Here is a 14,337-nt window from a genome sequence, read left to right as displayed (position 1 = left end):
GTGCCCTGATGGGGGTTAGAGGACACTGTGCTTCCTGCCTTGTGAGATATTTGATTATACTGTGTGAAGATGCGTCACTGTGATTGGTATAATGAAAAGCTAAACAGCCAATAGCTAGGCAGGAGATGTAGCTGGGACTTCTGGAAAGAGAGAGCTCTGGGTAGAAGAAAAGTGGAGTTGCCAACCATACTCAGAATAAGCAGGATGGGCACAATGGAGATGAGGTAATGAGTGCAAGGAAGAATGTAGATTTAAAAATATGGGTTAATTTAAGTGATAAGTGTTAGTTAGAAACAAGCCTAAGCTAAGGCCGAGTTTTCATAACTAATAATAAGTCTCCATGTCATTTATTGTGAGTTGATGGCCCAAAGAAAGTTCCACCTGCACTGCCTGCTGTTTGTTTTTGTTAGTTGTTAGTTTGCTTTTTAAAAGCCAAGACTAGTATTATTCTTAATATTGCTGGTGGTATGTGGTTTTGGAGAACAGTTACTGTTCACTGAAGACACATTTCATGTGTGTCTTCTTCATGTGATGGTTACTATTGATTGACAGGAGTTGGAATCACCTAGGGAACAAGGGTAGGCATACCTGTAAGGGGTCGTCTATATTAGGTTAGGCTCTGGGCTTTCCAGTAAGGGATTATCTAGATATGTTCCATGACTGGGAATACCCACCCTAAGTTGGGGTGGCACCATTCCTTAGGCCCTGGTCCTGAAGTGATTATAAAAGAGGAATCTAGTTGACTGTGAGCACTCATTACTCTCTGCTCCCTGGTTGCAGGTGCAATGTGATCAGCTCCCAAGCTCCTGACACCATAACTTCCCATCATGGTGGATGGACTGTACTGTGGAGCATCGAACCCAAATAATAAAACCTTCTTTCATGAAGTTGCTTTTGTCAGAGTATTTTATTTATCACAGCAATAGGAAAAGTAACTAAGATAAATATCAATAGAAAAATATAACAAGGAAGACTCTGAAATAAACAAAACTATCTGGAGAAGCATATCAGCAACCAGTAGAATGGAGAAGGGATGCACATAAGGAGCTGGGGAGAGGTTTGGATGTGGGAGACGATCTACACCCCGATTCTGTTGTTGCTTTACTTGTGAGCACTTTTACCAGACTCTTTGTGCTAGTCAGTGTAGCATTGCTATAATAAGTGTCTAAGCTAATTAACGTCTAAAGAGAAAAGGTTGGTTCTGGAAGTTCTAACCCATGGCTGTGAGGGTGCAGTTGCTTAGGGTCTGCTAAGGCAGAAGCATATCATGGCCAGAGCACACAGCAGAGCAAAAATGTTTACCTCATAGCCAGGAAATACCGAAGAGGAAAGGACAAGTATAACCCCACAGTCCTGTGTGTGCATATGTGTGCTAGTGTGTGTGTACATGCATGCTCTTCTCTAACTTAATTTCTGAGACAGGGTCTCTCACTGAACCTGGAAATGCCTATTTGACTGGCTGGCCAATGCACTCCAGGGTTCCGCCCATCTCTGCACCCTACCTACTGTCCAGCACTGGGATTACAGGCATGTGCCACCATACCTAGCTTTTTTTTTTTTTAATATGGGCTCTGGGGAATCTAAACTTAGATCTTGATTGCATGACAAATACATTACCATCTGAACCCCCTACCTATCTTTCCCTCGCAATCATTTCTGAGGGTATGTCTCTAATGACCTAAAGACTTCCTTACTAAGCAACTCCTTACCACCTCTCAATAGCACCTTAAGAGCAAGCCTTTATTTGAAGATCCAAACTGTCACAACCATCAACCTATACACTTAAAGCAAGTGGTTTGATTGTACATAAGTTATTCCTCAATAATTATATATAATATATATATATATATATATATATATATATATATATATCCCTAGAAACCCTACCATCAAGAACAGCCACTTAAAATGTTTTATGTGTTTTTATGTTGTCAGGGCACAGCCATACATCTATAGTCTCTCTCTCTCTCTCTCTCTCTCTCTCTCTCTCTCTCTCTCTCTCTCTCCTGCTTTTTTCTAATTCTCATACATCATGGAAACCTTTCCATGTCAACACACAGAATGCTGCATCAGCATTTTACATGGTACTGAGTCACTGGAGTATGATGTATTCCACCAATTTTGTTGAAAAAATCTCAGGTTTTTACTGTTATAAGTACCATCACAAACATCCTTGTAACCCAGCTCTTTACTCATACCTTTAATGATTGCTGTGTTCCAGTAAAATTACTGAGTCCCAGGGGCTCTCACTTTTATAAGGGATGTGAGGTGTCTTTAAAAATTACCTTTCCTGGGGGCTGGAGAAATGGCTCTGTGGTTAAGAGCACTTGTTGCTCTTCCAGAGGTCCTGAGTTCAATTTCCAGCACCTACATGGTGGCTCACAGCCATCCATAATCAGATCCGATGCCCTCTTCTGGCCCGCAGGCATACATGCAGGCAGAACACAGTATACGACGTAATAAATAAATCTTCAAAAAAAAAAAAAAAATTAACCTTTCCTAAAAGCTGTCCCAATTTGCACACCTTTCGTCCCCCTCTGTCTTGATTGCAGTCCAGTCAGACACCCACTGCTCCATGCAGACAAGCACAAGGTAAAGCCTGCTGCTTTGTGTCTATGAAACCTCATCCCTTTAGCAGTCACCGAAGCCAGAGTCAGCCCTAAAAACCACCAAATTCAAGGCCCATAAAGTGTCTGAAAGCACTCCTAAGGGAACATGCAGAAGCCCAATCGGGGCAGGATCGCTTCCTGACTTGCTAAAGGAACACTGAACCAAGGGCCTGAAAAAAGAGTGTATTTTCTTCCAAGCTCAGGTGCTTTCTGCCTCTTATACTCACTTAACCTCTTTGGGCCAAACCTAACCTTTTTAGGCGCATCTCCCCGGTGGCAGGGATCTAGAAGTTGTACACACCATTTGTGGTGTCACACCTGCTGCTTGTTCCCAGCCTGCCGCATGTAGCTTCATGATAGCTGTTTAAGGTGTTCAAGACCAAAGGTCGACCAAAAAAAGAAAGAAAGAGAGAAAGAAAGAAAGAAAGAAAGAAAGAAAGAAGGAAGGAAGGAAAGAAAGAAAGAAAAGTGCAAGTAGTAACCACGTTTGTTTCATACCCTCCTGTGAGGATGACAGCAAATAATGCAATCCAATTCACTGGCACCAACCCTGGCCCTGCTTAGGAGACACTGATGCTTGGTGTCATGATGCTCTGTGATTCCCCCTTATACTTGGCTTCAGGCAGCAGAAGCGTTGAGAACAGTTCCTGTCCTATCTACACTGGTATCTATACAAAGGGGCAGCCACTATTCTTATTTCACAGCTGCCTAATGACACCAATCAACTGAGGACACACAGTCCCATCCTTAGGCGTGGTCTGTCTCCTCCTCCTGCCACCAGGACCACGCCTGACAAATAGAGCAGAAATTACAGGCATCTGATTTAAGGCTGTGTGTGTACACTACTCTCGCGCCAAGCCCCAAACCCTAGTTCTGTTTGCTGCATCAAAGAACCATCTCTGCTCCATCCTCCAGGCCCAGAGTAAGCAGCAATTTGAGACGCAGCCTCCTTTTATTTTTAGCCAAAAAAAAAAAAAAAAAAAAAACCAACCAACCCCAAAGCCTACATAGCAGCGCTCACCAAAGCCCAAAGCGTCTCTCACAAAGCTGTTGTTTGACTTCGGATGAGAAAAATGACAGGCTGAGTTCTGCACCAAGAGGGGGGTGGGGGTGGGGGGGTAAACGGGAGGAGAAAAAAAGGAGCGCCCCCCCCCCAACAGCCAACCTCCATCCCCTTAAGTCCTCCCCCCGGCTTGGGTGGACCCTGCCTGGGTAATCGTCCCCTGCTATATTTAAAAACCACAGATGTGTTTGGAGGGGACTTAATTTCGGAATTTCAGGCGGCGTCTCCTGGGGACAAGGGGAAAGCTGGTGCTGAGCTCCCGCCTGCTAGCTTCCAACTCTGGGGAATCCAGGTCAGGACGCGTCGCCTTCTCACAGCTGCTGCCTGTCGCAAAGCTCCAGGCTCCAGGGCTCAACGATTGGGTGGGTGGCCTCGGGTAGGGCTTGTGTTCACCTTCGATCTTCCGGGGCTCCCTGCGTGCGAGGATCGGGCCCAATGTCCCTGGCCCGCCACGAAGCGTTGTGCAAGTCTCCCCTCCGTGAACGAGGCTAAATATGCGCGGCTTGTCATTCGGTGTGGCTGTCTCCCATCTGATAGGGTGACGTCGGGTTTGGAGGCTTGGAGATTGGCTTTTTGATTTGGCTTCTTGCGGAGGCTTAATGGGCAAAGCTCTAGGCTCGCCCAGAAACCGGCCCCTACGCTCGTCCCCTCTGCACGCTGCGAGGCCGAGACGTCTCCCGCGGTGACGGCAGGCGAGGCTGAGTTGCGCGCTCCCGGCCCCGGGAAAGCCCGGGCGACACGGCAGCCAGCCCCCTCCGGGGTCCCTCCGAGCCGCCAGGGCGCGCCGCGCTGCTCTCTGTCCCGCCCCTCCCGCAGGGATCCCCAGGCGAAAGCGGCCGGGACTCCCGGCCTTGCCCGGGCCACTCGGGCCATCCCTGTTCCTTGGCTAGGCGCTGAGGGTCCGCACTCCGTGCCCTGCGCCCTGGCCCCCAGCGCTGGAGCTCCAGATGCGCTGCCCCGCAGCCCCCTGACAGCTGTCAGCCCACGAGCTCCGGCGGGCGGCCGCGGCGGACTGTCATGCCCTGGACGCCGCTGCAGCCGGCCCGCAGCCCGCGGGGGCGATGAGCCGCTGTGGCCGGTGAGGAGCCCGGGCGGCGCGGGCATCGCGCACCTTCCTAGCCCGCCTCACTTGCCCATCGGGCTCTGGAGGCTGAGGGCAATCGGTGAGTAATGAGATGAGCCCTCAACCCACCCACCCCACCCCCCGGTGGGCGGCAGAGGCAGGGGACACCAAGATCCAGGGTTTAAGATGCACCCCCACCCAAGAGGGTCCCCTGTGGAGAAGGATCATGATAAGTTATTTCTCAAGATCATTCTCATGCACTGCCTCCCTGTGGGTTTAGTGCCAGAAGAAGTGGGGGAGGGTGCCCGGGAAAGTGTACGTTGTGTATGCGGTGTTGGGGGGGAGGATCTGGCAGAGTGTCTAGGTGAGGGTGCTGGGGTTGCCACGAGAGATGCCTGTGAGCCATGGCACTGGAAGTGTGTGTACAGTCCTGTCGTGCGTTTGCTGACTTAGTGGAGGGTGCATCTCAATGGGGAATTTGCATGCCAGATGTGTGTGTGTGTGTGTATGTGTGTGTGTGTGTGTGTGTGTGTGTGTGTGTGTGTGTACATGTGTATCTCGCCAGGGCGTGTTGAGCTCCTAGGGCTGAGTGTCCACCAGTTCTGGGGTTAGGAGGGGGACCGCGTTATTCGCTCGGGGCGGGCCTGGGCATGCACACACACACACACACACACACACACACACACACACACACACACACACGGTACACGGGCACACCAACCTTGGGACTCTATTGCCGCGGGCCTGCAACCGCAGCCCCAGCACCTCTTCCCCTTCCTCATCCTCCCCACGGGCTCCTGGTCCAAGCAGAAGGCAAGGAGAGACTTAAATCCTGAGATTTCAGAGTCCCCCGTGGTCTGGGAGATCCCAGGCCTGTGGAGAGAAGTGAAAGTATATAACTAAGCCCCCCTTTTCCCTCAACTCTCTCTCTCTCTCTCTCTCTCTCTCTCTCTCTCTCTCTCTCTCTCTCTCTCTCTCACACACACACACACACACACACACACACACACGCACACGCGCACACACACACAGATGCCCTCATTTAAAGGCTAGTCCTGCTTCTGCAGGCCCTGAGTGACCTGCCCTGAGGACCTGAACCACTGGGGCAGAGGAAGAAAACGATTTGCTAGAGGGGTTTCGGGGGAGGAGGCAGTTTTTCCTTTTTATTCTTTGTGTTTTATTTTTAACCATGGGGGGGGGGCTAAATAGAGCAAACGTCTTTAATGCAGCGCTGTAAATTTCCTCACTCACCGCCTGCCTCCTATCCTTCTCTCCCTCTTTGTTTCTCTCTCTCTTTTGGCAATTAAAAAGCAAACCTCTGAACGTTTGGTGCTAAGGTTTCCCAGGCAGAAAGATTGAAATTGGGTGCAATTTATCAGAAACACAGGCTGCAGCTGGGCGCCAGGTGCCCAGCTCCTGGGTGGTCAAGAAACCCCCAAAGGGGGAGGATTGTGGGTACATGATAGGAACACATCCGGTCTTCTGGTGGGGTACCAAAAGGGAAGCCTGCGGGGCCTCCAGCGACCTGGTGACTTGCAGCCGCGCTCCTGTGATTAATCTCCCACAGCTGTTGTGCCCTGGCCAATTGAGCTGAGCTCTTGTTTACCTCGGTTTTCAAATATAGCTGCTGCGCCATGCTCTTCCTGAAAGAGGGGCATCAGTTCACTGTGTATGGGCGAGTGACCTCCCACTGGCCCTTCTCCTCTGCCTTCCCCCCCTCCTCCCTTCCCAGCCTCTGGCTGGCTCATCCAGCTTTGAGAGGAAGCTGCCCCTACACTCAGGCTTGCAGTGTTGCAAAAGAGGATGGTTGACAGCCAGAGCTTTTGGCTACTGAATGGGGACTGGTCACCTGGGTCATCACTGCAGTCTACATTCTCATTAAACAGTCCTTCACGCATGTCTCTTTCTTTAAATAAGTGAAGTGTGTGTGTGTGTGTGTGTGTGTGTGTGTGTGTGTGTGTGTGTAAGGAGCCTCCACAGAGCCTGCATAACTGGGAATTGATTGCAGAGGTTCCTTCTTAACTTGATGAAGACCAGAAGGCCATGGTGCAGATCCCTCTGGAATGCTTATTGTTCTTCAACACTCCTAGCTGGAGAAAGTTTTCCCTTCCTTCTGACTAGGCTAGATTTCCTTATTCTGTAAATCCATAATGTGAACCTATCACTTAGCAGTGACCTAAGATGCTACTCAATTTTACTGAAGTGACTGAGTGATGCTGGGGCAGCTCTGGACATTGAGCTCTGCAAAGAGAGGAAGGAGAGCTGGCAGTTTATTCACACTGTATCCCCAGGGCCTGTCCCTATGTCTGGTATACAGCAGGCACTTAGTAACTGTTTGGTTAAACTAATGGAATCAGAGGGATATGGTACATCTTCCCCTCCCTGGGTGTCTTCTATTCCGGGTCACAGAAGGGAGACAAGTTTCCAAACCAACTCTGTTGGCTGTTGTTTGCTTTGCTTGTAAAAATCAAGCCAGGCCTGGCAGCATAGGTCTGTAACCTCAGCAGGAGGATTACAAATTCAAGGCCTGCCTGGGCAATTTAGTGAGATCCCATCATTAACAACAAAAAAGATTGGTGTGGGCACAGGGAGCCTATAAGACAAGGATGTAGCTCAACAGTAAAGCACTTGACTAGGATGTTCATTTAATCTGCAGTACCATAAAAATAAAATCCCCTTACTGTGGATCCCTCCATGAGCTGGCACTCTGAATGCCTTGCCCCAGACCTCTTCTACTCCCTGTGCAAAGCAGGGTTGTTTTTGTTTTTTTTGTTTTTTTGTATACTAGTCCCTGTGATGGGTGCTGTCCTTAAGCAACGATGTGGCATTGTCTCCCACCCTGCATGGTCCAGCCATTGCCCACAATCAGGATTTGGGAGATACACTATCTTCATTTCTCCTCACACTCCCAAGTTTGATAAGTGGGGTGGAGTGATCCCCTTCACTCAAGACTAGTTGCTTTGCCTAGAGGTTCAAATATTTTCTCAAAAGAGAAAGCCTTCACTTGTTATGTCGGGGAGACATTTATTGAACAAGCGTTCAGCTATAAGCTAGGTAACAGAGGCATGCAAAACCGAATGGTCCCTTTCCTCATAAACACACATTCTAGCAGGGACAGCCAACCAGTGAACAGACAATCACTGTATAAAGTGATTTCTACCACATAAAGGGCAATGGCAGACCAGTGGGAGTAAATGAAACAGTCACCTCTTCTCAGGGCCTGGAGGCTGACTCTTAGGACAGCTGAGCTCAGCTTTGGTGAAAGCAGTGAGGGGATAGAGGGGATGGAGGACAGTGCTGTGTGAAAAGATCAGTGTCCAAAACGCCTAAAGTGGAAAGGGGTTTTTCCAAATGCCTGGACACAGAGATGCAGGGGGATGTGGTTGGAAAAGCGGTAGGGTCAAACCATGAAGGGCTTGCGCTCTATGCTAAGGAATTGCATGGAATTTTCCAGGGAGGCATTAGGAAGGCTTTAACACCAGAAGTGAAGGAGCAGATTGGCATTTTATACAACATGCAGAAACTGGCTGAAACTGAGATGCAGGGTCAGTGGGAAGTTTCTGGAGATCTCCAAGGGGACTCATGTCTGTTTCTGTGCACAAACTAGAATGTTCTTATAGTTTGGGTTGTGAGCCTAGCCTTTAAATGCTGAGCCATTTCTCCAGCCCTAGAATGTTCTTTCAAGGAAGGTCCACTAATTTTCTTTAATGGGGCTAGCTTATGTTTGATTGTTCATTTATGTCTTGAATAGAAATTCTAGCCGGGCGGTGGTGGTGCACGGCTTTAATCCCAGCACTTGGGAGGCAGAGGCAGGAGGATCTTTGTGAGTTCGAGCCAGCCTGGTCTACAGAGTGAGATCAGGAAAGCACAAAGCTACACAGAGAAACCTGTCTCAAAAAAAAAAAAAAAAAAAAAAAAAAAAAAAAAAAAAAAAAAAAAAAAAAGAAATTCTAAATGCAGCTTTGGGGAGAGAAGCCTTAGGAGGAAGGAGAATTGGCTCCAGGATGTATAAGGCACCTTTCCTGGTACTCTGAGCTACAAAGCAAGACAACCTCTAAAAGATGAGGGGGGAGACGTATTTGAGTATACGAAAGCCCCCCTCCAAAAAAAGGAGCATGGGAAGATGAGAAGGATTTACATTTATATTAAATCTATAGAGTCCATGGACTTTTAGATTGGAAAACTCATATATGTATGAAGATAGACTTCTTTAAAGAACTGTATGGAGAGTTGATAAATCTAATTGCAGGATCCTGGATGCTTGGATAATGTATACAAAGTCTCACCTGCTAACAAAACTGCTTTGTTTCCTTGGACATAGCATGGAACAGGTCAAGGAGCGTGAACTGCTCTGATACTTGGCTTGACAAATAAGGTGGTCTTGGTTGTGCAAGAGTACACTGTGGGTCACGTGGGGACTGGGTCTGAAAGTAGGACTAGAAGCTAATCCCACCCTGGCTCCCAGGTGGTACTTCTTAAATCCTTTGAGAGGAGAGGGCCTCAATGTCAGTGGAACGGAGAAGAGACTGGGTGGCACAGTCAGCACTTCTCCTCTGTATCATATCTGCTCCACTTGGCTCCTCCTCCAACCCTCACTACTCTCAAGACCTCTCTCCTTTCCCGAATAGCAGCCACTCTCTTCCTAAACTGGACTCCTTCTCTTATCTGCAGTCTCTTGCTCCTTTAACACAGAATCCTGACTCTAATCCTACTCTAAAAAGAGTGTTGCTTGCCCACTTCCCCCTCCCCACCACCCTCTCCTCATCTTACCATTATTAAAGTATTGAAATTGTACAGTGATCATTATTCTATTTCCTCATCCCTCCGTGGCTCGTCATTTCTCACTTTTCTTCACCTTCTACCCTAAGACCTCTCACTCTCCAGACTGGTGAACGCTCTCTCACTCCATCCTCACCTCCATCAGATAATGCTGACCATTAGCTTCTTAGAACTTCCCTTGCTAGGCTTTTGGTGGGCGGAGCTCTCCTATGGTCCCTCGTTCATTTCTGCCCAAAGAATCTGCCCCCTTCCCACTTTTCCCTTTCTCCCTCGTTCCCTGGCAGTCTTCCCTGGTGACTTGTGCTATTATTCCAGCATGTTCCCGGGGCATGTGCCTCTAGCTGCCCATGCCCCTGACTTATTTCCAGCCACGTGTGCACTGTCTGCAACAGGATATCCATCCACCAGTTTCAGGAACTGGATATACTCAATGATCCTTAGTTGGCCTTCCTCAGTGTGCAGTCTCTAGTGGCCTTCGACTGCAATACTCAACAAGGGCTTTATCAGAATGACTGGCAGTGCTCTAGGCCCCCAAAGGCTCTAACTACCCGATTTCAACCTCAGCACTTCTTTTCCCTAGGAAAAATATGTCAAAAACGAAACCACTAAGAATCCAATACAAACACTGTGCCCAGGGGCCTTCCAAAAGTTCCACCCACACCACCCACACCACCATACTCCCTCCCTAGCCAGGCAGGAAGAACTACCTTGTGCCTGTGCCTTTTTGCTCCTCAGAAGGAACCAAAGGGAGAGGGAAATTGAAGGGAATCTGAAGGGAATTGAGAGAGAGAGAGAGAGAGAGAGAGAGAGAGAGAGAGAGAGAGAGAGAGAGAGAGCACAGCTTCAAAGACAGCAGTTAGAAGATGCTCCTTGTGAAGGGGAGGCCCACACACCACTGGAGTTGAATGTTTGAAAGAAGCCCTCAGCTATATCTCAGAGAGACGACCCTGACTGCTGGTCGGACTCCATTTGTTTTTCCTTTAGGCAATGATGTGATTGAATTCCATGTTTCAACATTTTAAAACTTAAGATAAATGAAGTGGTATTAAAATGAACCAAACCATAGGAGGGGGTCTAAGGAAAACCTGTGTAAAGGACAGTGATTCCCAGCTCCCCTCAGCCACAACTCAGGAGGACATCAGCACTCTCATCATGAGTAATGTCAACAGTAGAATCTGGAGGTGGTCTCTGTGGAACAGTAGGGGGCAGGAAGAAGACCAACATCTGTTCTAGACTCTGCTATGTTTCCCATACCTCTGCCCACTGCCCCAATGTCCTTTCAGTTCAGGGATTGCTTTTTCTTGGCCCTTCCTCATACTCCTTCAGGTTGGATGGAAGGAGACTTTTGTAGTCAGCATAGGAAGGTTTGCTCTTGGCTCCATACTCGTCGGTGTAGACATCTTGACAGTTGACTGAACACTGGATTCTTCTTCTGTGTAATCACCCCCACAAGAAAAATAAAAGGAGATCATGCAAGTAAGAAGGCCTTTGTAAACACTTGGCACATTGACTAGCTAAATCCTTGCTAAATGAGTGATGTAGAGTAAGTACTGGTTGTCACTCTCATATCCCCTGGAATAAGAAGCAGATGCAGGCAAGAGTGCTTGAGATGAGTGCAGGACCTGGGCTGGTTGGGACTTTAGACAATGCTCTAGCACCACATGGTTCTTTTGGTTCTTCTGAAAGGACAAAACGATGTTTTCTGAGGGTTTTATCTATAACTATTGGCTTTTCTTCCCAAGGGTCATCCAGAAGCTTGAAGTCTCCTCTCAACAATACATGGTTTCCAAGTCACTTAATCTTAGAGTTATCATTCGTTCATTCAATAAATATGTATTGAGTCCTCCTTATGCCAGACTCTAGTCTGAAGCACTGTGGTGAACAGAAAGGGCACATCTCTTGCCCAGATAAAATTTTTATTTCTTGGTAAGTTAACAAACAAATAGACAAAAGCAACAATGTGTTAAACAAGTGATATGTGCTATGAGAGATATGAGAAATCATGTGGCAGAGTGTCCTGGAGAAGGGCCACCTTCAGATCAGAGGAAAGGGGAGGAAGGTAGTATTTGAGATCAGAATGGAGTGAAAAAGGAACATATGTGGATATCTGGGGCAAAGGCCATTAAACGTAAAGACTGTGAGATAGACCTATAGTTAGAAACATTAGCTAACTTTATCTTCATGGACTGGAAAGTATATAAACAGGAGGTAAAGTCAGCTAATTAGTAGTTGGAAGAGGAAAGGAGCATCCAGAATAGCTGAGATGCAAGAAATGGCATGATCTCTATGGTGGGTGTTTTCCAAAAATCTCTGGTTGGTTTTGGTAGCAGGAGCCTGTAATCCCAGCACCCAGGAGACTGAAGCAGGATAGTAAGTCAGTATGGGCTACACAGGGAGGTCCTGTCTCAGAAAAAATGCTTTGTGGGGAGCAGACTGTGAGAGTTGGGGCAAGATTGGCAGATGTCGTAGTAGGCAAGACGAGATATTTAATTCTAACTGGATAGAAGTTAGACCAGAGTATGACACATATTTGCACTCAAAGAATCTGAGACCATATGCAGGCAACATGATCTTCAAAGAACCAACAAGTTTTATGGGCACACAAGTACTCAGCAGATACAACCACCACCACCATCACCACTACCATCACCACCACTACCATCACCACTACCACCACCACCACCACCATCACCAGGGAATCAAAGAACAGAATAAAGTTTTCTTGTACTCAAACTTGGGTTTGAGTTAATCTTAACACTTTGTATCTTTTAAAAATAAAATAAAATAAAATACCCCCCCAGCACTATTTCCTAGAAGTGATGCATTCAATGGGTTCTGTTTCTTCTATGTGAGCTACACTCTTATTTTTGACAGACAAGAGATGTCTAACTCCACACCTTCTCTAGTGTTTTCAGTCAGTGTCTTTAAGTTCCCGGATCTTTTGCTTGAATTTAGATGCTGATCTTGTGTACACTTCTGTGTGCTCATTGGGGGTGTGGACAGGCAGGCTCCATCAGTGTGTCTCCAAAGCCTATCACATTTGGGCTACTGAATCAACAAAAGCCTTTACCTCTATGAAACTGATGAGCACACTAGTGTCTTGGTTGGATTCCAAGGACTTTGTTCTCTCTTCCTGGAAGGTCTAGAACTCTTGCTGGTCTTCTTTGTCCAGTGTTCCATTAAGTCCTGAGCTATGTAGGCAGGTGACTTGGATGCCTTTGTGCTGATTCCTCCAACTTCCATTGCTTTGAGCCTGGATCTGTGAAGCAGAAGGAGCATCCACTGGAGGACCAGTGTGATGGAGAAGATGCTGATGTGATGAGCTTGCTGTGACTCTTCCTTCATTCCTGCCTTTGTCTGTCACCTTGTTGTTATTGTTCTCCAACTTAAACTGATCCTACCTGAGGTAGCTTGGAAATCCATGGCTTCCTCAGCATTAGTTGCTCCTCCTCCTTCCCCTTAGTGCTGAGAAGGTTGAAACTGGCCTCAGCCTCCAGCAAGCCCTGCTTTTGTTCATCCATGGAGTTTCTGTGATGCTATCACTGAGACTGTTTGTCCAAAAGAAAAGCTTAATCCTGTCTCTCCTCTGCTTAAAATTTTTCAGCTTATATTGTTCCTCATATTTTCCAAAGTGATGCCCAAATTCTTTGGTTAGGCATCCAAGGCCCTGTAGAGATTCCTCACCTAATTCTCCAGCTGTTCACAGATGTCCTCTTCCACAGCACATGGTCTGCCTTTCTCTGAATGCATACTGCTCATTCAAACGTCCACACATTCCCGCTGCTGCCCTTGTCAGCAGTACGCTAGCTTTCACCTACTCATCTCCAATTCATTTTTCAGGTCATAGACACGATGTTAGCTGGGCCATGGAACTGGTCCAGTGATCCCATGCCATTCTAACCCTTTCCTCTTCAAACTTTCTTGGCACATCAGTGTATGTGCTTCCAAATAGAATACTTGTTTTGTCCTAATTACTCAGTTTTCTGTCACTTTTCTCCAATGCAGTGTGTGCTTCTCAAAAAGGATTATATTTTTGTTCATATTACTCAAATTTGAAAATCTTTGCTCACAGCATCCCCGACAGATGGTTCTCCAGCCCCCAGTTAAACATTGCCAAGGATCGGGTAAATCAGTGGATATGGTTCTTACTAACTTTTTTCTTTTTTTTTGCACAGCCATTCAATAAATCTATACTAAGTATCTACTATATGCTAGACATTAATTTAGGCACTAGGGATACAGAAATATGATAAAAATCCCTAACCCCTCTTAGAACTGGCTTTTTTTTTAGTTTGTGAGGAAAACTAAGTTTAGAACAAAGGTTTAGAGTAACCTCTCACAAGTCAACCTGTGTCACTCAGGTACTAAGCTTCACACAAGCACGAGTTTGAGAGTGAATGCATGAATGAACAAGAAGACCACAGAAACTAGATATGACCTGTGCTGTCATCACCAGAAGGAAAAAATAACTAGAAATATATTTCACTGAAAACAGATGAGCAGCACTGCTTTCCTGTGAAGACAAGAGAACTCTGTTTTTATGTATCCTCAGTAAAAGTTTAGAGAGAGCAACAAAGGGACAAACGTCCGTATGTAGATGGAGAATGCTATCCTTGGCAATGCGTGGAAGCAAATGGAAGTCCATGAAGTTGAGATGCTTGCCCACCACATAGCAAGGTTCTACTGTAATCACTTGTAGGTCAACTCGTGATCCAGTGGAAGTCCTCCTGGCCTAGGAAAATCCTTAATGATTGAAATCCCTGAGAAACATATATAGTCAGATCCCTGTTTTCTTTCCCAAGATTCTCAAACTTAGCAGTCTC

The 14,337-nt window shown here is 46.9% G+C and overlaps 1 protein-coding gene across 1 annotated transcript in view; it reads left to right on the top strand.

Annotated features, from left to right (window-relative positions):
- Positions 1–4,436: 4,436 nt before the first annotated feature.
- The window catches only part of Slc8a3 (solute carrier family 8 member A3), a 134,669-nt gene continuing 124,768 nt past the window's right edge, over positions 4,437–14,337 (top strand). Inside the window, 1 exon segment of the mRNA XM_028877547.2 lies at positions 4,437–4,835. The gene's annotated coding sequence lies outside the window, so the exon portion shown is untranslated.

This window comes from Peromyscus leucopus, chromosome 14 (genome assembly GCF_004664715.2).
Source record: "Peromyscus leucopus breed LL Stock chromosome 14, UCI_PerLeu_2.1, whole genome shotgun sequence".
NCBI classification, from domain to species: Eukaryota; Metazoa; Chordata; class Mammalia; order Rodentia; family Cricetidae; genus Peromyscus; species Peromyscus leucopus.
The sequence above is the reverse complement of the archived record's forward strand: the minus strand, read 5'-3'. Positions and strand labels throughout refer to the sequence as shown.